At 38.5% G+C, this 25,892-nt stretch overlaps 1 pseudogene; it reads right to left on the bottom strand.

The window, feature by feature from the left end:
• Nucleotides 1-25,892, bottom strand: LOC149266573 (leucine-rich repeat receptor-like protein kinase TDR pseudogene; annotated as a pseudogene).

Raw genomic sequence — 25,892 nt, 5'->3', positions numbered from 1 at the left:
CATACCCAACAACGATTACTTCAATGGAAACATATTTAATGTTGGCTTCCTTCCTTAGAACAGCGTGGTGGACTGTCTGGCTGAGATGAAGAATGGGACCTGTGTTGTTGCAAGGATTGGGAGTCAAGGGCTGCTTTGCTTTTGGGGTGGGCTTCTAATAACATTGAAACAACATCTCTCATCGATGGTCGGTTGATTGGAGACCTACTAGTGCAGAGGAGAGCCACTCTGAGGACCAGCATCATCTCTTCCTTGACTGAGAAACTTGGAACTCTAACACTTTGATCTAAGATCTTTTCCATCCCTTCCTTGGTCTGAACTCTTTCCTTGACCCAGTCCACAATGTTGACACCTTCTCCAAATTCTGGATCCATTGGCTGTCTTCCAGTCAAGAGCTCTAAGAGGACCACCCCAAAGCTGTATATGTCACTTTTCTCAAAGACTTGAAGTGTGTAGGCATATTCTGCACAAATCCAAAAGATGCATAGACTCATGGACTTAATAGATTGCTACCATCCTCAATTAATGAAACAGTACAAGTCTGTGCTAGGTTTAACATATAACTTTCAGATATATATTACAAGAGAAAATCTGTGTAAGAATTTGATTGGCTATGTAGAAAACAATGAATGCTACCTTATAGCAAATTTAGGATTTTGAACTAAGCTGGGCTAAAACATAACTCCATACCCATCAATCACTGAGAATCTGATACACAAACTAACTTACAAATACATAAAAATAATAAGACCTTTTCCATAAGGTTGTCTGATCTGAGAATACTCATATTTCTGAATTCCTTCTTCAAATCCAAACAATAGCTAAAACCGATTCCCTTTTACTTTTGTGTTCAGCTAATCTTAATGCTTTAGGGATGTAAAACCAATACAAGATTCTCCTTTTGTATTCTTAGATTTTCCAGGGTAAACAATCATGAAACTGAAAGAAAAATGCACTTAGACCATCCTAACTCACTTTCTAAGTAAATTATTCACATCAGAGACAATCATGTTAACATAAAATGGATTGATGGAGTATCATTCAAGAACAAAGTATAACCTACGATGTTAGACACTTTGCAAGTATATTGTTCACACCAGAGACAACCATGTTGACATAGAATGGATTGATGGAGTAACCTAAGATGTTAGACACTTTGTAAGTAAATTGCTCACATCAGAGACAATCATGTAACATAAAATGGATGGACAGAGTATCATTCAAGAACAAGCTATATCCTAAGATGTTAGAATGTATATGGTTTCTGAAAAGAAAATTAATGTTACCATAAAAAGAATGACCACTTATAGTTCTGAAGTTTGAAACTACTTTACCTGGAGCAATGTAGCCATAGGAGCCAATAACAGAAGACATGGCCTCCGAACCAGTTCGAATTAGCTTTGCAACTCCAAAATCTGCAACCCTTGCAGTCATGTCAGAATCAAGCAATATATTGCTAGGCTTAACATCTCTGTGTACAATGGCAGGACGACAATCTTGATGAAGATAGCATAAGCCCAGAGCCACTCCAACTGCAATATTGTATCTTGTCATCCACTCAGTGAGCATGTTCTCTTCCTTTCTCTCGTGCAAGAGGTCAGCCAAACTTCCATTAGGCATGTATTCATAAAGAAGAAGAGTCTCCTCATTGCTGGAGCAACAACCCAACAATTTAGCTATGTTTCTGTGCCTAACATTTCCCAGGACTTCTACCTCTGCTAATACCCCTTTCTTTCGTTTCCCTCCCTCTTTCTCTTTCTCCACCCACCGTAGCTTCTTCACAGCTATGACATGACCCCCCGGCCTTTCAACCCTGTAAACTGTACCGGCTGCTCCAATGCCAATCATGTTATCAGGCTTCAAGCTCTCCAAAATATCTTCTGTTGTGAAGCTGAGACGCTGGAATGAGGTCATCTTCCAAGGGTTTTCAGGATGTTCTTCTGTGATATTTAGTCATAAGATCGCTAGCCATGATTGCTAAAAACTCTCTCCTAAAACCCGGCTCCATTTCCACCACGGTTAAATCCAGGCCCAAAAACAAGGTTCAGTTCTTATTATTGTTATCATAAAAGCTGCCCTAAATTGCTCCCTGCACCATGATGCCGCTTCACCCGAACTAAAATATATATATAATCAAGCTGAATATAAATAAAAGACAAGCTCCCAAGCTCGATTTTCCCTATTCTGCCATTATGTTAATTATGTTAATTAGCACATTCAATCAAAATCATCAAATTGGCAGCAACCTGCAAATCCACTTATTCTTCTCTCAATAACCTCCTTTCTGCAGATTTCAAAGCTCGATTATAACTGAAACCCAAAGCTCGATTATGACTGAAACCCAAAGCTCGATTATGGCTGAGACCCAATTCACCTAGTACAGAGCAGATAAGAGAAATTTGATCGAAGCCTCGAAAAAAAGGAGGAGGGAATGCCAATGGCTGAGTGGGTTTCGAATCAATTTGTCTGCGTTCGAATCGGAGGTAATTTTTTTGACAACAAAATGGAAAGGCCCACCGATAGTCGCTGAATGGGTGATCGAAACATGCAATCTCGATGATGCCCAGTGGCAATCTCGATGATACCCAGTGGCAAATCTGCTCAACCCACCTGTACATACTTTCGATTTTTCCCTTCTTCGCCCCCTTATATTTTCTTTTCTACGGTTTTCTTGTTGCTATTACAGGCATATATGTTCATGTTTCCCATGCTCGGCGCACAGATGTCAAGTGGAAAGTGGAACGTTTTTAAATATTTTTAATGTTTTAAAACATTTTTTATTAAATCAGACGGTTGATTTTTGTTCAATCGTCTAACAAAAGATCTAACGGTTAAGATTATGACAGAAAGGCATTTGGGGGAGTTCATTTCAGAGGGAAACGCCTTACGGCGTAATTAGAAATATTGGTTTTAAATTATTATAATAAGTATTGTTGTGGTTGATCCATCATAAGTTGTAGGGTAGTTGGTTTGTATGGGGTTTAGTTGTTACGAGGTTTTAAGTTCAAATGTCATGGGGAGGGGTTGAGAATGGAAGTCATTTTGGGGGCATCAAAACTATTCTAAGGGGCATCTTCCACTGAGATTTACACAATCCTCGATGTTGAGGATGAAAATAATATGAATATGCCTTGAGGATGAAAATAATATGAATATGCCAAGCTCACTCTACAGCCTAGTATGGTTACAGCGATGTTTGTCCATCATCAAAGTTGAAATTTTGCTAGTGTCAGCCAAAATAAATTTAAAAAAAAAAAAATTAAAAAAAAAAAAATACAAAACATTTAAATAATGTTTGCTCATAAAAAATAATTGCCAATGAAGAAATTGGATCCCTCTCCGCTCATATTATATCTATATTTAAGATGGGTCTATGCTAGTGGATAACACAAAAATCACAAAGTGAAGAAGAGTTTAATTTCAAGTCAAAGCAAAACTTTGGGACTAGCGCAATTCATCTAACTTCTATTGAAATGCAGTATTTATACGTGTAATGTGATCTATATATATAGTGTAATTGCTATTATGTTGTTAAATGGTTGTTTAATTAATGTTGGTTATTCGATGGCAAGATGGTTTTGTAACTCTTAATGATGTAATTGTTCATCTTCTTGGTTGTAGTGTGCCATGTTGTTGACATACAAATATTGTAATGGAGCCAAAAAAAAATGACAGTAAAGCATAGTTGGAAGTTATAAGTTTATCCTCCTGGAAAAGCAAAATTGTGGAGTTAAAGAACCACTTCTAGGAAATCAATTTCCATCACATCCATAGGGAGCTAAATACAACTGTAGATTCTCTCTAAAAAAGAATTATTTGTCTGGAGACAGGTTACATATATTATGATGAATTAGTTGGCAACCCAGTTCAAAGTTCTCATTCGATGCCCATATACTAATATGGATTAGCTTTAAGTCAAATTTTCAATTAGTTATCAACTAGCTTACTATAAATTTCAAGTGAGTCTACATTCAGCTTTCAATTAGCCTCAAATACAATGTCTTTCTTTTTCTCTTGACAGGGGCCTCTTCATGGTTGTATAATACACTTTCGGGAATTTTTGGTTACAGGCTAATGTCGTTTCTAGTCACTGTCTTCGTTTTTCTCATAGTAGGGCCCTCTTCGTGGTTGTATAATACACTTTCTACAATTTTTTGTTGCATGCTATTGTCATTTCTAGTCAGTCTTATAATTTGCAGAAGAAAAAAAATTGTAAAACCCTGGTTTTACAACAACTTATTTTTCTCTTCTTCTGGGTCGTGATGCCTTGTCTTCTGGCAACCCATTGTAATGACAGAAGTTACAATCTTTTTGTCAATGTTTGTGCTTTTTTCTTCCTCGTGAATAAAAAAAGGGTCCTTTTTTTCTATAGTAATAAGAAGAAGAAGAATAAGAAGAAAGATATTGTAATGGTTATGTCATGGTTGGCATTCCTAAATATAAGCAGATATAGGATAAGCATGCATGCATATTAGAACTTGGTGCGCATGGATGGAATTCAATGTGCCAAATGATGTAGATGTTTCACAAGCATGGGGTGTGACATTTCAACCCTAGTTATCAATAGTGATGAGAGGCCACCAAGGACAATACCCCTTGGACCCTATGATAAGTGTTGCACATTTTGGTGTTAGGAGTGGAAGGGTAAGCTTGGTTCGAGGAGGTTGGTTATGGGATGTTTTTTGGTGCACATGAGGTTGTGCATCAACTACCATGGCTACACTTGAATTAGTGGGTCTTTACAAAAATAAAGTGGGAGAGTTAAGTTTTGTGAACAAAAGTAGCCTATGGGTGATATTTGCATTGATCACTTGTGTTAGGAACCTTTTTAGGCAAGTTAACTAATACTTGGAAGGTGTGAACCATGTAATTGAAATAATTCAATAGTGTCCTCCTTCCTTCAAATGAAGCAACAAAGCCAAGAACGTGAGTATCAAATAAATATTAGCCCCCTATTGAGCCCTTGTTGCACATTTACAAATTGCTCAGACATTGATGTCATGGTGTTTCACACTAAGTATATCTAAGATTACATGTGATAGTATATGCCTCATTTTAGTACTAACAACTTCATTAGTTTTGTTCTTATATATTACATACTTTTTTTATTTGTGGTTGTTATGTATGTGATGTTTATAATAATTACAAAACTAACTATGTGAAAGCATCCCTAACATAAATTTTCATTTGGCACTAATAATATTTTCCTTACAACCCCCTTCCTTCATTGGCGGTGGGAAGGAAGCTGATCCTTCCTTCCCCCCACACCCCCCTTCCTTCCTTTGGAAAGAGAGGTAAGAGCAAGAGTTGGAAAGATGCCGGAAAGAATGCCTACCTTTGGTAGTTGTGTTGTCGTATCGAGAGAAAGAAAGTCAGTTACCTGTCGTCCTCCCTTCGGTAGATGAATGCCTACCTTTGGTAGGAGAGAAAGAAAGTCGGTTACCTACGCTTCGCTTCGGTTGCCGTATCGAGAGAAAGAAAGTCGGTTACCTACGCTTTGCTTCGGTTCGGTAGGAGAGAAAGTCGGTATGAGTACTTTGGGTGTTGTTGGTTGTTCTTTTTTTTCGAACAACTGTTACTTGTTTGAAGAAAGAAGTCTATCTTACTCTGAAAGAGGTAAGGGGCGGCACCGCAGGAGAACGGAACGCTCTCCAGAGGAGCCATCAAAGGTACGAGTTTAAGAAAAAAGATAAGCGGTAAGCGATCATAGGGCGAGGATAGGGGAAGGCACGCTTGAGGGCCGTCCGGGCGAGGGTGGGGTACGGGTAGGGAGAGGGGGGAAAGGACAGGGGAATAAGAGAAAGGAGAAAATAAAAAAGAATAAGAGAGAGGAAATAAGGGAAAGGAGAAAGAAGTCGACATTAAATTCAACAACTAAAAAGAGGCTCTTTGAGCCATGGCTAGCTCTCAGAGAATTTCATTCTCTTCGAGCTCTATACATATTATACTCGTCTAGACATATGATACTCGCATCTCTACGTTTCACTTCTTTACTCTCTTCTCTACCGAGATAAAGATCTAGATCTAGTATAACTTAGCCATTCCAATAGCCAATAGTCTTTAGTCCTATTTAGTAGCCTTCTAATAGTCCCCTTGGCATAGTAGGTAGATATTGATTCCTTGTCCATGCATGAAGTTCCATAGCAAGAGATTAGACCCACTTCACCATTGACCTTAGCATATGGAAGGAAGGAGGTGTAGATGCCAGTCATAAGGCTAGGAGGTGCCCTTCTAGATAAGCCCATAGCCGATTATAGAGGAATCCCCTGTTTCATCGCAAATTGATGCTTAATATTGAATTTGCTAGAATGTTCCTTGCTCTCGACACGACACTGGTGAATAAGAAGCGGGGGGGGCTTGACAAAGCACCCAACCCCTACTTTAGCCCATTGATCGGTGAGGCATCCAACCCTTCACCTTCTCTCTTTGACCCTGCAGCGCTTAACTACGGTACTCTCTCACTTCGCCTAGCTAGGTTGTTCCTAAACTTGACCTTGCCTAGCCGGGTTGTGAGCCTAACAATTGGTTGGTCGGGGGAATGGTTCAGGGGATAGCTAGTTCGCCCTTACCTCGTTCTACTCTTTATTGGCGAATACAAACCCTGCCGACGAGCTGGGACAAGAGCTCCTAAACATGCATATATAAGGACAGGTTGAGACTAGGGAATGTTTGGGCATAAGACTCCATGTGATAGTACTCCTATGGTAGTATATCCATGATAAATATTTCCAACATCTCATGATTGTTTTATTTGGTACTTCGAGGTAGTCGTACAGCATTTGGAGGCAGTTGTTGAACATGTAAGGCAATTGAAATACTATTTATGACCACACATAAGTGGATTGAATCCACCTCATTTCTATAACACTTGCTAGATGATATATTTACTTGATAATTAAGGTGGCTTAGAGACACTTAAGTGGAGAAAAGTTGATTTCAAGTCAAAGCAAAGTTTGGGACTAACAAAGTTCATCTAGCTTCTATTAAATGCAATATTTATACAGTAATATGATAAGAATTTTTTATTGATATTTTCGATAAAGTGTAATTACAAATGTAATCACTATAGTGTTGTCAAATGTTGTTTGATTAAATGTTGGTTTCAGATGGCAATATGGTTTTGTAACTCTTAATAATGTAATTGTCCATCTTATTGGTTGGAGTGTGTCATGTTGTTGGCATATAGATATGGTAATGTCATGTTATGGTTGTCATTCTTAAATGCAAGTGCATAGAGGATAAGTATGCATGTAGATTGGAACTTGCCACACATGGATGGAATTCGGTGTGCTAAATTATGTAGATGCTTCATAAGCATAGCGTGTGACACCTCAACTCCAATTATCAATGGTGATGGGAGGCCACTGAGGGCACGACACCTTGGACACTATGACAAGTGTTTTACATTATGGTGTTAAGAGTGCAAGGGTAAGCATGCTTGGAGGAAGTTAGTGATTGAACATTTTTTTGTGCATATGAGGTTGAACATCGACTACTATGGCTACACTTGAATTAGCAGACATTTACAAAAAATAAAGTGAGTTTTTATCAATAAAAGTAGTCCATGGGCGATATTTGCATTGATTACTTGTGTTAGGAACATCTTTAGGCAAGTTAACCTATACTTGGAGGGCATGAACCATGTGATTGAAACAATTCACTAGTTCCCCCCTTCCTTCAAATGAAGCAATAAAGCTAAGAAAGAGGGACTTTCTTTTTGGGGCAAAACTAAACTTTTTTCAAAAGATAGTTTCTATAATTGAATCCATCTTCAATATCCATTTCTTCAACCCCACTCTGCCGGATTTGAATATTGAATCCCCCCTACTTATTTTGGGATGAGATGATCTTTCAAAAGCCAACATAAATATATTGGGGACTTACAACAATATACAAACTAAGCAAGGAAGGGTATACACACATGTGTTAGAATTTGAATTGAAGTTGACTTGAGCAAAGGTATAACAATGCATATTTAATTAAATATTGGTGATTTTAACAACCACGTCCATTAGATTAAAATAATGATACTTTATGTGTATCTATATGCAAAGACAAAATACTTGAAAGGCACCTTCCCAACAACAAAGGTCATTATAAGAAAAATGGAAAAATAACAAGTTGATGGGTGGTATGATTGAATGAAGAATCAAAGGGCAAGAAAGAAGAGACATCCAAGTTTAGTCCTAATAAAAGATTTTATGGCCCCTTCCAAGGAGTGCGTTATTAAGAGGGACACAAACATGATCATGGAGTCTGTGCTAAAGTCTTATGGGAGAAATAGGAAGCATGTGAATGAGATATTATGGATTTCAAAAGAGAAATCATGTTATTCAATCCAATAGAAGCAAGGGGATTGGTGCTACTTGAGACTCCATAAGCTCTAAATCAATTGGTGAAAGCAAGAAGTCTAAAAGATAAATGCAAAGAAAGGAATATCCATCTATGTACAAATCTACAATAAATAAATTCAAAATTATACAGTGTTTCCATATAGACAATGTTAGGTCCCTATAACACTAGTGATTCCCCCATTACTAGTGTCATTGTGGCCCTTACTGTTATTGTTGTGCCCTTATTGTCCCCATATTGTTATTATTGTGCCCCATAGAAGCCCACTATTGTTATTTTTGTGCCCTTATATTATTATTGTTATGTTGACTTTGATTATATTGTGACCCCTTAGACTCCTATATATAGAAATGAGGCTTTGTCATTTGTATCATCCAATAATTGTTCTTTTGTGTAATGTAAAGGAGGTTGCCCCCTCGAAGAGGCTGATTTCTAAGTTGTTGATCTATCTTTTCTATCTTTTTGTGAGTTGGTTTCATAACAGACAACCTAGGTTCGAACCCTAAAAAGTGTAGGGTCTTTGTGAGTGTTTGTGAGGGAATGTGTTTGACATCACATAATTGGATTCCCTTCATCATCAAAGAGACATGTGTCCCAAAAGTCAATTTGGTTTAAGTGGATGTTAATATGATACATTGTATATTTTCTGAGGGTAGTAGCACAATTGGAAAAAAGCATGTTGGCAAGCCCTTGTGTATCCAAGTGATCGAAAGTTCAATCCCCCAGACATATCTCACCAATTGAACTTAAAAAAAATATGATACATTTTATATTGCAAAGCCATTAAGTTAAGTAATGACCTTGGCTAACCCAAATATTTAATTAGAATTTAAGCTCAAACACAACATTAGAAATGAAACCTTCACTCTAGATCTAAGGATATAGGGGTCAACATTGGATATTGGATACAAGACAAGGTGATCAAATGTATCTCTTGGACTAGCATTTTTTACAAAGGAATACAAATTTTAATGCTTATATTAACATGTATGTATAATATAATAATGAAATAGTCACTCTTTAGTTCATGGATAAAAGTGTTGGTGTGGAAGGAAATCTCGAGGGATGTGTCACTATAGTCATAAAAATTGCATTTATTGTGGCACATGGAGAACTTATTAATTGGGTGTAGCTTTAAAAATGGATAGGAGTGTTATCCTCCCCACCTAACTGCAATTCCTACAAATGACATATTTAGTGATTAATGAGTATATTGTTGTAATAATTTTGAACCCTGTGTTAAGAAATCCCTATGCAATCCAATTTAACTTAGGTACCATCCTCAAAATGAGGAGAAGTCATTTGTGGGTTTCCTTAGAATGTGTATTTCAAGGAAGAATGTGTACTTTGTCGATATGTTGAAAGGTTTTACAGTCTTTGTGTTTTAGTGTACCATGTCATGTTTGGCATTGAGCGTTAGGTGTGTTGGAAGCCAACTCTTGGTAAACTCAAATACACTTGTCCTAAGGAGGGAGTTGGGGTTTTAAGGTTCTCTGGTTGTAAAAGCTTTCAAAGTCAATGTTTTTCATCCTCTTCTTGCATATTGCAGCCTCAAGGCCATTCGATGAGTTGGTGGTCATGCTTAAGGTTTTCATCCTATTCTTGCATTGTGCTTAAGGTTGATTGGTACCTTGTTCCATGAATTATGATCAACTTTGGGTCCTCTTTCAGTAGACACCTCCTAGCCACAGTATTAAAGGCAACATATTGGTTTCCTTTACTAATTTTAGCTTGTAATAAATTTAGATGTAATGGTTGTCACACGCGTTCATATACAACTACCTCATAACAAAGCTAACACAAGCACTTCTACCCATGCCTACATCACATCACAGAGGAGGAATCAATCAATATTATTCAATATCCCGCATTCGAGTATCCCTCCTTTGAGGATTCAATCCAACATTTATGGAGATCAGGTCATCCATTTACAATAACTAGCTTTGCCATATAGCATGTTCATATTCCTATTGTCATGGCCGAAAGTACCACCGACATATATCTTATGCAATACAAATAAATAATTAGAACGCCTCAATGGATGCAATTCATCCTATAATGCATAATGCATATATTAGATAACCCGAACCATAGGCTCTACCGTTTCAAAACAAAATCATTTATCATACATAATCAATAATCCGTCTGCCACAGTTGCATGACACGTTAACATGTGTATCTTAGGGATTATGCACAATTAATCAGAAGCGCAGCATTGGATGCATAGCACAAATAACTTGTACCATAGTTTATAGAGTCGAGCCTTAACCACAGTTAACAAATTTGCATAGCAGCTCAAGCACGACTATTCACTATCTTAACAAAAGACAGGTTAACACCAATTCTACATAAGATCCACATACTGTGACTATAATTAGAATTTCATTTATGTGCATCCATAAAATCATCTCATTAACGCCACATGCAGTGCATTTAAAACTCAAGCAAATTCTCTCATATGCTAAGGAATTTATAACATAGAGGGTAAGAAACCAACATACAGAACAATCCACGCAAGTCAGTCAAACTAGATCAAAAGAGAGAACGACACTTGGAAAACAGAGCACCGCTACCCAACCTAGAAATGACTCTTCAGTTCACCACCGAGTCGAGGTTCTTGCCATGGATCAACCGCCTCCAATTGATCTATGCAATGGGTATTTAATACCTTCTTTCATGATATGGTTTCCATTAGCGGTGTCTCGCTTTTATGGATCTTTTTATCCATTTGCGTAGGCTTATCTCATAAAAGCTCACTTTTCTCTCCCATGAGGATTTTCCTCATAGAAGATTGCCTTTCTCTCCCGCACAACTTTTATGTTTTTCTCAATGGATATTTATCTCCAATCCATCCAACTTATCTAGAATTAAATCGAGAAGCTTTACCATGAAAGAATTATCCTTTCCCATTCACCAATGTGATTTGGCAAGAATCTCATCTCTTGGTGTCTCGCTTTTCCAAGTGATTAATTTATTAATAATGTATTTACTTTTTATATTACACATCATACCTAGCTTTTCTCAGCTTAGGTTTGCAAAGTTTGACACACAAGGGAGGGGTGTTACATTTTGGATCCCTCTCTTTCCTTAAGATCCCTCCAACTGCAGCTAGAGTTCTTAGATGACTGTAAGGAGGAAGCCCCTATTGGAAAGGGACAGACAATTTGAAGGTGTCTATCTTGTTGGTAATTCCTATATCGAAAAGTTGTATTTTCATAGTCCAGGAATTGGGAATACACAATTCCCATCCACTTGAGCTCAATTTTATCTCGAAAAACTTCATTGGGATCTACCTAAACACATATTCAAACATAGGTGAAAATGCCTTTCAAAAGTCTTTCCCTGTCTACTTTGACGAATCTTCCAATAAAATTGCCCACTTTTTCTAAGAGATCTAGATGGGTAAAGTGAATGGGAAAACTGGGAATCTTACCCATACTAGAGTAGTCATCGGCAACATAGTGAGAGGATTGAAGTTGGGAAACCATGGCTTCACTAGAAGACCAACTCATCCCCAAAACCATGGACCTTGGTCAAGGATTTTTTTCTTATCCTCAAGACATTTGAAGATCACCACAAAAAAACATGGGTCTACATCCACCCAAACCGGCGTTCATCCAATCCTATCATAATCGAATAGAAAAACGCTACTTTTTCAATAGAAAATGGGGAATAAAAGTATCACCCAAGGATAATGACCATCGCATCAAGCGCTCAATCATAAGGGAGGAGCAATAATTTGACAATCACACGTCCTTGATTTCTGTTGATTTAACTCTGAACACTCACGTAATATTCTCTTGCTTGGCGAATTAAACACCACTGCATGGAATGGACAAGGATTGAGCCGAACCCTGGATGAAGCCCACTTCATTCTCATCTAAACACAAAACTATATATACGTCAAAGCTATTACAATAGATTCTGACTATCAACACCTCGAGGTTCTGTTTATATGTGGCTACCTTTTATGGTTACTATTGAATGTGTGATTGGCAATAGTAATGGCAAATTAGGGCTGCCAAATTTCCTTCGATTCCCTCACTACATCCTAACGCAAATAGTTGTTCAATGCCTTGGTTGTCTTTCAAAACTGGTAGGCAGCGTCTTCTTTGATATTTCTCGATGGTTTTAATTCCACTACAATCACAACTTTCATTTACATAAACTTCGTGTTTTCGCACGAGCGACGATTGTTCCAAGGTGAAATGTCACTTGGATGGTTTCAATGTTGTTGACCCATCATAACTAACTAACGGATATGCCATTACAATTTTATACCACCCCATTATCAATATCAATTATGCATGGGAACCAATTAAAGCAACTTTTCACATTAATTTTATATGAGCATGAGAACATGTGTTAACAAGCAGCCCATAAAGCCTCATTTTGAATGCCATAGTCACTTAGAAGGAATTCCTCTTGTAGTAGCATCCTCCCTACTAAACTTTGCTAGTGCTAACATTAGAACCACCATTACAACAAGATATCTTTCTAGTGTTGACAACACCATTATAGTAAGATACCTCAAGAGAGACAGAAAATTTAAAAAGTATGATAGTAATACGTATCCAGAAGATGGTATTGAACCTAGTAATTGTTCATGAATCCATAAGATTGTAAGGTCATTCTCATTATCATAATCATTGTCATCATCATCACCATCATCCTTGTCATTGTTATTGCCATCATTACATTATCATCATAATCACCATTCATGCCATCATCATCATCATTATGGACATTGTTTGCAATTGTTCATAATTGTAGATGTTGTAAGAAATATCATCAACCCAAAAAATGTGATCAGTGCTAGAAAAGGGTTGTTTAGGACACATTGATATACGTAAGAGAAATAACAACTCTATTTTTGACAGATGATCGATGATCATCATCATCACCACCATTATCATCGTCATTGTCATTTTTATCATCCCCATCATCATCATTAATGTAATTTCTATCGACATTGTTGTAATCATGCATCATCATCATTCATGCCATTATTGTTTTTGATGATGACCTAGATGAAAATGATGATCATGACACCAAAGATAATGCTTATGATTATGACAATGACAACATCTAAAATTGGGAAGATTCGCCAACGTCATTAGCATCGTCATCATCATAATCATTGCCATCATCATCATTGTCATTGTAACCACTATCGTCTTTATCATCATAATCACAATTCATGTCATCGCCATCATCTTCATTTTCATCATTGTCAATATTATTGACATTGTCATCAATTATTCATAATTGTCAATGTCATAAGGAATATCATCAATGCAAAAAATATGATGAGTGTTGGAAAAGGGATGCAAAAGCGAACATAGAAATGGGGGCAACAATAGAAGTAAAATTGGATGAAAAGTGGATACAACATAAGTAGATGCGCAACAACATGAAAAACCTGACACAAAAGTGGATGCAAAAGTAGATGCAGTTGTCAATGCAAACTTGGATGCAAACATGAAGGCAAAAGTGGAAGCAAACATGGGTCCAATGGTAGGTGTAAAACTTGGCACAAATTGTGGTGAAACAAATGTGGATGCAACAACGGAAACAAAAGTACATGCAAAAATGGATGAAACAAAAGTGGATGCAAACGTGGAAGCAAATGTGGTTGCAATGGTAGGCGCAAGATATGGTGCAACAAAAGTGGATGTAACAATAGACAAAAAATATGCAAAATAAGATGCAAAAATGGATGTAAAAGTGGAAGCAAACATTGATGCAACAGGCAAAACAAAATTGGATGCAAAAAATGGATATAATGTAAGTAGATGCAAAAGTAGATAAAAAACGAGATGCAAAACCCAATGCATAAACCTGACATAAAAGTGGATGCAAAAATAGATGCAATATTTGATGCAAAAGAGGATGTGAACATGGATGCAAAATTGGAAGCAAACGTGGATACAATAGTGAGTGCAAAACATGGTGCAAATTGTGGAATAACAAAAGTGGATGTAATGATAGATGCAAAAAAAGAATCAAAGTATGATGCAAATGAAGATGTAAAAAGGGATGCAAAAAGTGAAATTTAAAATGGGTGCAACAGTGGATGCAAAATTGTGTGCAAAAGTGGATGCAATAGAAGTCGATGCAAAAGTAGATGCAAAACGAGACAAAAAACCCGATGCAAATCCCGGTCCAAAATTGGATACAAAAAGGGATGCAAAAATAGATGTAGTAGTTGATGAAAACCTAGACGCAAATGAGGATGCAAAATTATAATCAAAAGTGGGTGCAAAAGGAGGTGCCAAACTAGGCGCTAATTGTGGCACAAAAATATTAGATGCAATAGTGGGTACAATAATAGATGCAAAAGACGATGTAAATATGGATGCCAAACAAGAGGGCAAAGTGGATGCAACAAAAGTAGATGCAAAATTTTATGCAAAACTAGACACAAAACACGATGTAAAACTTGGCGCAAAAGGGATGCACAAATGGATGAAAAAATGGATGCAAAAAAGGATGCGAAAGTCGATGCAAGTGTAGGTGCAAAAATTGGATGCAAATGAGGATGCAAAAGTATTTCAAACAAAATTAGGTGCCAAACTTGATGCAAAACCTGGAACAAAACCTGGTGTAAAGGATGACACAAAACTTGGCATAAAATTTGGTGCAAAACGTGGTGCAAAACCTATTGCAATACCTGGTGCTAAACTTGGTGTAAGATTTGGTGCAAAACTTGATGCAAATTTTGTGTCAAGTTTTGCACCATATTTGATAAATGGATGCAAATAGCACCAAAAATGGGCTCTAGATGCAAAAAAAGAAGTAAAAAGGGACGCTAATCGCTGGTTTTGTTGTAGTGCCTCGACAACACCGTCATATAGCGTTGCAAAGTGTCGCTAGCTCCAACATCAAAATGCTCATGTTGCCTGCCTTTGTGCTGCCATCACATAAACTATAAAGGCTCATGTCTCCAAAAATCGGAAACTCCCCTCAGTCCATGACCATAAACCACATCTGTCGCAATCCCCACATGTTGCCCCACCTTGGAAGGTTGGTCCCTCCAACTCAAGCTACATGCTCAGTGCAACATATCGATTCGACTCCATCATGTATCGTCATCGCGTGAACTGTTGCCATGATACTCCAACACAATGATAACACCTCTCTACACTACTCGAGATCCACGATCTGAACTAGTTGGGTGATCAGTCCAACTATCACGCTCAAACCATGACAATGCACATCCTCATTCCATCATCAGTCGTTTCTCCTAGCCTCATGTCACAACATCAACTCGATCAAGAATCCATCTCCATATCCATCAAAATGTAAGCCATGCCCAGGTCCATGAAGTAACCCCCATCTCATCTACAACATGTTGTCCATGATGTTGGTGTCAATGTGTTGCATGTTAGTCAGTCTCATCTATCCCAACATCATCATCCATATATGTGTAAAATCTGTCTCCTCAAAGTGAAGAGATCCTCTTATTAGACCGACTCTTGATGTGCCACATCTAGGTCCATGAAGCAACCTTCATCGTATCCGTAATGTGCCATCCCTCAATTCTGCCAAAGAAACAAGTATACATCTATCGCATCACCCATGTGTTGCCCATGATCAAAAACCAATCAGCTCCCATGTATCAAAAGTGTTTAAGTCTCGGCTCAACCCATGCCCAAGTGTTGCCACCAAGGCATCATCATCGCTGCAACTCCATCACTCCAAAATGTCTCATATCGATCCTCCACATCAAGTCACTCTTTCAAGCACACCCATAAATGTACTCAAAAGTATGCACCCCATACTGCATCAAAGTCCCTGACCTCAGCTCCTCAATGCCTCAGATCCTCCAAGTCCACCATAATATGAAGTCCCCAAAAGTCACAACCTCATGTCATCATGAGCTCCATGAGTCATCTCCAACCAACACCCTAGCAAGCATACATGTCTCAGCCCAAAGGTCTCTGCAAGATGCCTCAACTCCTCATGTAGTAGGAATGCTCCATAGTCTGCTCATGAATTCAACCAAGTCCATGGTCTTATTGTACTCAAGTGCACAACATCCCATCAGCTCATAAGTAAAACATCTCCATGTCACATCAGCAAATCCATCCACATAACATCCCTGCCTTGGCACTCCTCATTGGATGCCCATAAGTGACACCTCTACAAGTGCTCCTGCATAATGTCCCTACATAAGACTGCCATGCTCCATGTCTCCAACTCAATGTCCATGACTCAAGTTGCCCATGTTGTCCAACTAAGTAGACTCGTCACAACAATCGGTCATCCTCATCCAAGTCTACAATCTGGTCTAGTGCCCATAGTCACCCAAACCATATCATCATCAAGTCACGAGTCTCTTCCATCATAGCTCCCCCACTATTGGTTCCACCAAAACTTCCTCTTGGTCTTGGCCATGAGAAGTCCACCCAAGTATCATTAAACTCAAGTGTGTGCCCTTCTCCAATCTGTCCATGAGTCATGTCGAGCGCTTAGCCAATTCTCCATATGGCTAATGCATGACCCATTCCTTCGCAATGATCATCACATTCCTCCCTTGTCACGGGCATTTGTACCTTCTACCATAAGGTCACAAACAACCCTAACAAGCTCTGCAACAGTCAATGGTCCTTGCCTCTCCATACAGGGTCTCATCGTAGACATCCATGGTAAGATTGTCCATCGCATTGGCAAACGGATTCTGCCTTTCCCTACGTATGGCCCATCTACCAAAAGTCTCATTGAAACACAATCATAAGTAGTACTTACTTCATCATGAGGCTCCTCCATGTGAGTATCCTCATCTACCAATGTCTGCAAACTGCACGATCCTTGTCCAACTTGAACAATTTCAAGTTCATCCTCCATCATTGTCATATCTGCAACATCCTCAAACATCATGACTTCCTCTTCTTTATCATCGCAATTTGCAGCTACATCCTGCTCCATTGCCCAAACAAGTCGAAGAAGTTTGTCTTCAGCATTTCTTTTCAAGACTCCAAGTTCATATCGAATCTGTGGGTTCTATTCTTTCATTTGCTTCAACCTATATAAGGTAAACAAGAGCCTCCCTTGAAATTCTTCCAAACCTGCCATGTCTTATTGTTCAAATTGGCCCAAGCACGAAGTTTCACCCGTGCTAAACCCATCATGAAGTGTAACACTTCAATCTGCAATTATGAATCACCAAAGCCTGCAAAATTTGCAGCTCTGATACCACCTGTCACGCCCCTACCCTGGAGGTACTCTTCCAACCGCACAATGGGGGGTGCGGCACCACCACCCACTTTTTTTTTTACAATACTTGTAAGTGTGGACTACGTCTACTTTCTATACTTAGTTTATTTTTCAACTTTCCTAAGTATAACATTCACATAAACAACATAAACATTCAATTAATCTTCATCGTTATTACCATTTACACACATGCACAATGGATATTTTAATGGGAGGGACAACTCCCTGAAATATGAGTCTGCCCGATAATAACAATATTTCACAAAATATACAATTTTACAGTCTTTGCAGGAAACCCCAAGTTTCCTTGGTACAATTTCTGTCACAATCGTGCAACCCGGCCTGCACTGTTCAAACTACCCGAACCACTATTCGGAGTGCCCATCGGTTCTACCGTCCGTCACAACTCGTTCACTGTCGCACTGTTCAGCACGTCGTTCAGCCGAACACCCTCAACTCGTTCAGGTGGACACCCTCGCACACCCTTGCCCATTCACTCATTCAGGTCGGTGCCCTCGCCCGTTCCTTCATTCAGACCGACCTTGCCCGTTCAGTCGCTCAGGCCGACTCCCTTGCACGCTCTCGCCCGTTCAGTTGTTTAGATCGACCTCGCCCATTCAGTCATTCAAGTCGGCCCCCTCCCACGCCCTCACCCGAACGCCTTCACATGACTTCTGCCAAATGCCTTCGCACGACTTTGCCCAAATGCCTTCGAACAACCTTGCCCATTCAGTTGTTCAGACAAATGCCCTCGAACACCCTCGCCCGTTCAGTCGTTCAGGTCGACGCCCTCGCACGCCCTCACCTGAACGCCTTCGCATGACCTACAGTTCCGTTTTATGCATTTGTCGCGGTTCCGTGCTTCGGCCCAAGAGTCTGTGTGCACTTCGCCAAATTTTAGTCTTCCCAAGTAGCTCACCCTCCTAGCTCGCATAAACACTTGGAAACTTCGCTTGATGTTTTTTGCCACCATTCCAACGCTCTACTTATATGGTGGTTGGCCCATCAGTTGGGGTGTTGACTCACCAAGCCGACCCACCGTTTTGTCCAACTTGCCCCTCGGTCATGTCGGCCCATGGTGTGGGACCGCCCCCACATATAAACTCGCCGATACTCTTGACACTTTGTCATTTTTCAAGATGACTTTCGCGTCGCACGTTGGCTCGTCTCCTCCGTTCGATCAGCTCGTTGCATTGAGCGGGCGCACCCCAACTCGCTGGTTACCTCCTAGCTCATCGCTTGCCTGTCATTCACCCTTCGCTCGTTTCCTTCATCGTTCAGCCCAACTTGTTGCACCGTGCAGGGGCGCCCAACTCGTCGGTTGCCCTAGCTCGTCGCCCGCCTGCCCGTCTTGCACCCTTCACCAAACGATCTGCAACTCGTGGGCCTTACAAGGTGGACGCCTCTGCACGGTGCAACGAGCTGCACGACACGACACAAGTGGGCGCTACTGAACGAAAGGCGACCCAACCCGGTGAGGTGGGCGACCTGACACGAGCAGGCCAAACTGCTAAAAAATGGAAAGCTTGCTATGGTGAAATTTGGATTTCCTAGCAAGGTTGTACTTGTAAAATACTAAATTATTGATTATTGGGCAGAATCTAATATGGGAGTTGCCCCTCCCATTTAAGAGAAAGTATTTCCACTTTGCATATTGTAAAATGAACATGATGTAAATGTTATTTCCGCCGTGTAATGTTGAACGCTTAGTAGAATTGAAAAAAAAAAGAACTAAGTGTTGAATGTTAGGCTTAGCCCGTACTCATAAGTATTGGTGAAAAGAAAGTGGGTAGCGGTGCTGCACTTGCCTATGTGCGGTTGAAAGACTACCGTCGGGATAGGGGTGTGAAAACTGATGTGGCAGTGGTGCTCAAATCACTGCATAGAAAAAATCCTAAGGTAAACTATGTAAATTCAATGGACTTTTTTGAAATCCATGGATCATAGATGTCACTACTATGCAGTGACATAGTAAGAGGAATAAAGTACATATAATTTTGTAGGTATCATTAGTTTAACAATCAATATTATTATTATCTTTTTAATAAATAAGTAAATATTAATAATTTTGTAATTATGTTAATAGGTATATTTATTTTGAAATAAAGCTTTCAAAATTTTAATTTAATTAGTAAATGTATTATAGGGATTTATTTATCATAGGATATTCTAGAATATTCTTAATATTATACACAAATTAAATGATAAGATTTATTTTCAAAGTAGTTATGTATTTTTTTCTCTTTTAATTAAATTCATTAATTAAAAAAATTGTCATATGAAATGAGTTATGGTTTTTTGGGTATGTGATATTCATAAGCCATGGTATTGACTTGTTTACAAATTAAGACCCACATTGATTAAAAAAAATGAAGATACATTAAAGAAGTGTGTTTAATGTATCTTCATTTTTTTTATCAATGTGGGTCTTCACAATCCCAGGAATTGAAGAAGACGAAATTATTGTCAGAAAGATGTGGCATAGCTTAGTTTGCAGACATAACAGACCTAGGGGACGCTGAAATTGTAAACCTTTAGTATTCCAATTTTCATATGTAGCTATTACGAAGTCGCGTATATACACAAGTTAGAGGCTGCACAGTCGCGTATATACACAAGTTAGAGGCTGCACAGTCGCGTATATGGTGCTCTGAAGAAAAAGCATCAGGATAGACTTGAGAAAAGAAGTCTGATATGGTTCGGACATGGTATGTGTTGGTTGGCACAGGTTTAAGGTGAGCATACGCTTCGAATAATGCCTTGTTGGCATTATGATTAGAAATCTTTGGTGATGATGCTTATGTGGCTAAATGATACATCTTGCTACTTATTGTTGGTTGGCCAAGAAAATGGTATTGCAGGTTACAGGTCTGGATGCTGGTGATAGATGCTTATGGTGTAGATCATATATGGTACTCGGCATGTGCTTAGGGGGAGCATGAATGGATTGATACATCTTAGCATGTACAAAGGGGGAGCTCAATCATAGATTTCAGCATATACTCAGGGGGAGTATGGACAACAAAATGTATATCAAGGGAGAGAATATCTTGGTCCGCCCTTTGCCCTTGATGTCGAAGGGGGAGAGTGACTTGGTGTGGTTGTTGCCATCAAGTCCAAAGGGGGAGATTGTTGGCATTATGATACAGGTATGAAAAAAGTGTTGTCCTCGATGACAACTCTCTCAGATAAAAGATCACACTATAGCAGGTAAACAACAAGAATGAAGAAAGAAATGTATACGCAGGTTCACTATATACCAAGTCACATATACACGTAGGTTCACTATATACAAAGTCGTGTATACAAAAAGGTATACGCAGGTTCACTATATACCAAGTCGCGTATACATGCAGGTTCAATATATACAAAGACGCGTATAATGTACACACGCACTTTCACAGAAGGAAATGCGCGTACATGTCGGAAAACTAAGTTTTGATCTATGGTATTTGGACCATGGTATTTTGGTATTGGTCCATGGTATTTGGTTCGAGGTATTGACCCTAGGTATTGGGTCCAAAGTATCGGTCCTAAGTGGTTTTGGTCCATGGTATTGAGAGAGACCTAAACCTATATAAGGAGAAGAAGATCTTTAGGCCAAAGGGCAAGTGTGAAAGTGATGAATATCTGATGAAGTGTGAGATCTGGTATGCAGGTTATGGGTATGTGATGCTTTGCTAAGGATGCACCTATGTAGCGGATGAAGTTTGATGGACCGGGATCATGAAGACTAAAATGCATTATCATTATATGGTATGATCATAAATAGTTTAGATCTGAATACTAACACATGTCTTATCCTTTATATCTGATGCTCTGGGTATATTTAAAGTAGAAAATTGCAGTGAAGGTATAAGTAATTATTTTCAGATCTGTACGCTGGTTCCCTTTGGTGAAAGGGCGTATACACGCTGGTTCGACACAACCAAGTAGCATATACATTATGATATTTGATATTTGAGATTGTTGTCAGTTCTAGTGGTTGTTGCAGAGTTCTGGGTTCTGCTCTTTGTTCTAGTGATTGTGTTTTGATGACAGAGTTTCAATGATTCAGTTGTTGGGTGATTCAGAGATTGATGATGCAAATATAGTTGATGGTTGTATTGCAGTGGTGATTGATTTTGTATTGATGGATCCAGTTTGAAAATTTATGAAACGTGGCCCGTGGAAGAAAAGAGAAGGTTGTAGCCTTCTGTAGGTCGGGCCTACGTACTAGTAAATATATTGGCTATTACAAGAACTTGGGGGTTGTAGCTCCCTTCTAGTAGAAGCTGGAGAACGAGAGAAGGTTGTAGCCTTCTGCAGGTGGGTGCTTGCATATTGATATGAGTCTGCGCTAGTACAAAATTTAAACAGGTTTTTCTTATCTTAAAGAAAACAACAGCAGGTGGTTTTTGTCCCGCTTTGGGTTTCCACCTTATATCATGGTGTTCATGTGTGTCTCTTATGTGTGATGATCTGTTCTGTTCTTACTGCACCTGGTTACTGTTTATATGGTTAATGATGTTCTGATGCACTGATTAAAGATTAACATATGCTAAATTAACCGAAGCATAAGTTTGCTGGATATACGCTAGTTGCATTTAACACAGTTGCGTGTACACATGAGTTTCCTTAACTGAAGTAGCTTATATGAATCTGATTATGGAAATCAAAAGATTATTGATTTAATAATATTGATTCACCCCCCACCCCCACCCTCTCAGTATTATTTCCAACACTCTGAAATGATCCTTGAATGTAACCTCTAGTTGCTAAAGATAGACCCCTGAATCAAGGGATGCCTTTGCATTTTGCCTTGGGAGAAGCAACCCATGCATGCAAATCAATTTTTCTCGATCCCTGATGGAACCGGTCAACCCAACTACACATGCAACAATCTGCTCAACTGAAGGGGAAAAATGCGCATTTCTGGGAGGGAGCTGGACTGGTTGCCTAGAGGGATTGCACAATTTCTGGGCTGAGCAGCCCTGCTGGGAGGAATTGTGCAATTTTCTCAGTGAATAATGACAGATAGATTTGCGCAATTCTGGAGCCCAGTAGGCTGCTAGACAGAATTGCGCAATTTTTGGAGGGAAGACTGGTTCCCCTCCAGAATTGCACAATTTCTTGAGGGAGATGCTCAACCTGCAGCTGGACCAAGTCCGGAGAAATAACTTGTGAGGGGGATGCAACAAGATCTCTTCGACAGACTGTCATTCTACAAGAAAATCACTGAAGCTTGTGTACTTGACCAGGCAAGACATGCTGCTGTGAAAGGTTGGTAGGGAGGCTCCAAAACGAAGCTAAGGAAAAATTTTGGAGGGTGATTATAGCCGCTACAACACGATCTTATGTTAAATTTTTCCTATTGACCCCTTTGTTGTACTGCACAATATATCCCCTTGTTATTTATTGATTCCTTCTCAGAACTTGCAATTCAATCTTAGGTTGTTATGTTAAGCTAGAAACAAAGTGTGTGAATTTTTACCTGAGTAGTTATGATGAACAAAGTCACTACAAACCTGCAGACATCTACAATACTACTGGGGGTAGTGGGTTAGAAGGCCCAATTGATAAAAACTTCCAGATTTTCCAATTGTTTAGATTAAAGAAGACCCATCCCAATGCTAAACAATGAAAAATATTAATAGTTGAGATTAGGAATGTCATTCGATTTGTAGGCAGGTAAAACTGATGCAACATATTGCTCAACGTCTACGACTTTCACATCACCTGCTACTTAATTAAATAATGTTAAACACAAGATGGGTATAATATGCTAATGGATTGGATGATTAAAGCAAAGTCAGACATTGTTTCTCTTCACCAGTGTAAAGCAATAATTTTCATCCCCCACTTCCTCCAAATTACGATAGTATGAGAAGCCTGCGGGTTAGGTTCAATGATCCATCTCATATAACAAGAAAAAGTGCATAATAACATGGGTACTGGTCCCAAGAGTTGGGGACCCTGTACCATCGTATCCCTGCTCTTGAAAGCTTTGGAGCCTATCCAAAAATGAATTCTTATGGAGTTTGGGAAAATTTTGTGGGCTTGAAAAGATAAATTTCCGTCTTCTTAAGGAGTTTGGGAATCTTTTGTGAGCTTGATTTGGATGCTCTCTTTTGGGAATTCTCATAGAAGCTCCATGTGTGTTTAAGATTTTTTTTAATCTCTTCAACATGCACAGAAATTTAATAAGCACTTGGTTATGTTAGGCCTAAGAATAAGTATAAAAAATCAATTGAACTATTACTTTTTTCATACCAAAAATTTACAGAGGAAATCAAATTTGTCTAATAATCATGTTAGTATTAAGTATTCTCAAGAGTATCTTAATAAAGAAAGTTCATGACCGCTTAACTAAGTTGCACAAAATTTAGGAACATCTACAAGTTTCCACAGTGGTAAATGTGGTCCTCTCCAAAAATGGGTACATTGAGGGAAATGTGTGTAGGACTCTACATATTGCAAGAATAAAAAAATAACATTAAGTATTAAGTTTCATGAATGATTACATGATGTAAAATTTAAAACTTTTCTTCACAAATAAAGTTGTTCTTTATATATAAGGCTATGTGTACTTAAAAAAAAATAAGTTGAACCCAACTATAATTATATATCTGAATACAACTCATCCATATCCTTATCTGTGTGAACAAAAATAAAACAAAATGCTTGTTCAATATATATCTGAATACAACTCATCCATATCCTTATCTGTGTGAACAAAAATAAAACAAAATGCTTGTTCAATAGAACTAGAACGTGGATCGGAAGAAGAGGCAATTCCACTTATGGTTGCATCATCACCAATATCAATAGTAAAAAAAATCCATTAAAAAAAATATATAAAAATCAATTAATTAAATATCAAGAGTGAATAGGGTTATGCTTATTAGTTATTAGATATGTGTTTTTTTGGGCAACCTAACGGTCCCATGTCCTTCTTGGATGCTTGGATGGGCACATAAAAAAGGAAAAAAAACACTAAAACAGAAAGAATTTCTGAATTTGCATTGAAAAACATGGCCGGCCAGCCATACCATACATCATTTCCAACTTGGGAAATGCTATAGCATAAGGCCAATGACGCATATGTTTTAGCGTTTTTCTCGTCACTATAGGCACTCATAAATAGGTTGGAGAGTGACATAGCCTCTTAGTTATATAGATTTATTCACACTACTTAATATATAAAATACAAATGTTCTAAGCTAAATAAACATTACAAGTCTAAGGGGTTCTTGGTTGTTGCCAATATTATTAGGGATTTTGCTACTGTGGGATTTTGCTACTGTAGGATAAATAGAGTCCCAGTTCAAATCTTCCTGAATAAAAAAAACAGTAATCTACATCAATATAAACCACATCGGAAAATTGAATCTCATTATTTTTCAAATTAGAGATGGTTCATACATCTATAAATGTACAAATCACTTTAACAAACTTATAAATCTCACATATATCTATTTATCGACTTAGATGAGAATTCATCTTTGCTGAGAGGAAGAGTTAAAATAAAATAAAAAATTTCACTCATGAAAACAAATAAAATATAAAATTTCACTCATGGATTCAAACAGCCTGCAAAGTTGATGCACAAACTAAACAAATCGTCAGACATTTCTCTTTAAAATTCCCTGTTACTTTAAGATTCAAGTTCCTAAACCAGAGTCCCTGTCACTTGAAAATTCAAGAAGATGATGTTTGCCAAGTTAATTTAAGGGCATACAAGCATAAAAAATCCCGGTCACTATAAAATTCAAGTTCCTAAACCAGGCTCCGTGTCACTTAAAAATTCAGGAAGATAATGTTTGCGAAGTTAAATTAAGGGCATACAAGCATTCCTCATAGCTTTATGTTTTGGCACTCACAACCATCTTAATTTGGATAAATAACACAGCCTCCTATCATAAAAGGGCTAAAATTTCCTGTATTGTTCGCAGACGAGAAAGACATAGCATTATCTCAGTATGGAATATAATGTTTACTGCATTATGAAAGAGGAACTATATCATAACTAATACATCCTTTGCAAAAGCTTCAGTAACTTTATGTTTAGCGTGTCAAAGACTGCATTTGCTTGTCAAACCTCTCAATTTCTCTTCCAACTCGAAAAGCTGCTCACTCTCGTTCTCATCCAACCATTCCTCCACACTATTCAGCATCTGCACAATATCCGCTGCCACTGTCACATTCATCTCTCCCTTGCTCTCGGCTTCTTTCACTCTGCTTCTCACGTTGTAAACGTAATTCTCTAAATCGACTCTGGCACTGTGCTTCTTCTTTACCTCTTCATCCTCCCTTCTGAATCTCTTGGCATCACCCGTCAT

This window comes from Pinus tabuliformis, chromosome 6 (genome assembly GCF_031772625.1).
Source record: "Pinus tabuliformis cultivar Carrire ecotype Pingquan chromosome 6, CPIR1, whole genome shotgun sequence".
NCBI lineage: Eukaryota > Viridiplantae > Streptophyta > Pinopsida > Pinales > Pinaceae > Pinus > Pinus tabuliformis.
The sequence above is the reverse complement of the archived record's forward strand: the minus strand, read 5'-3'. Positions and strand labels throughout refer to the sequence as shown.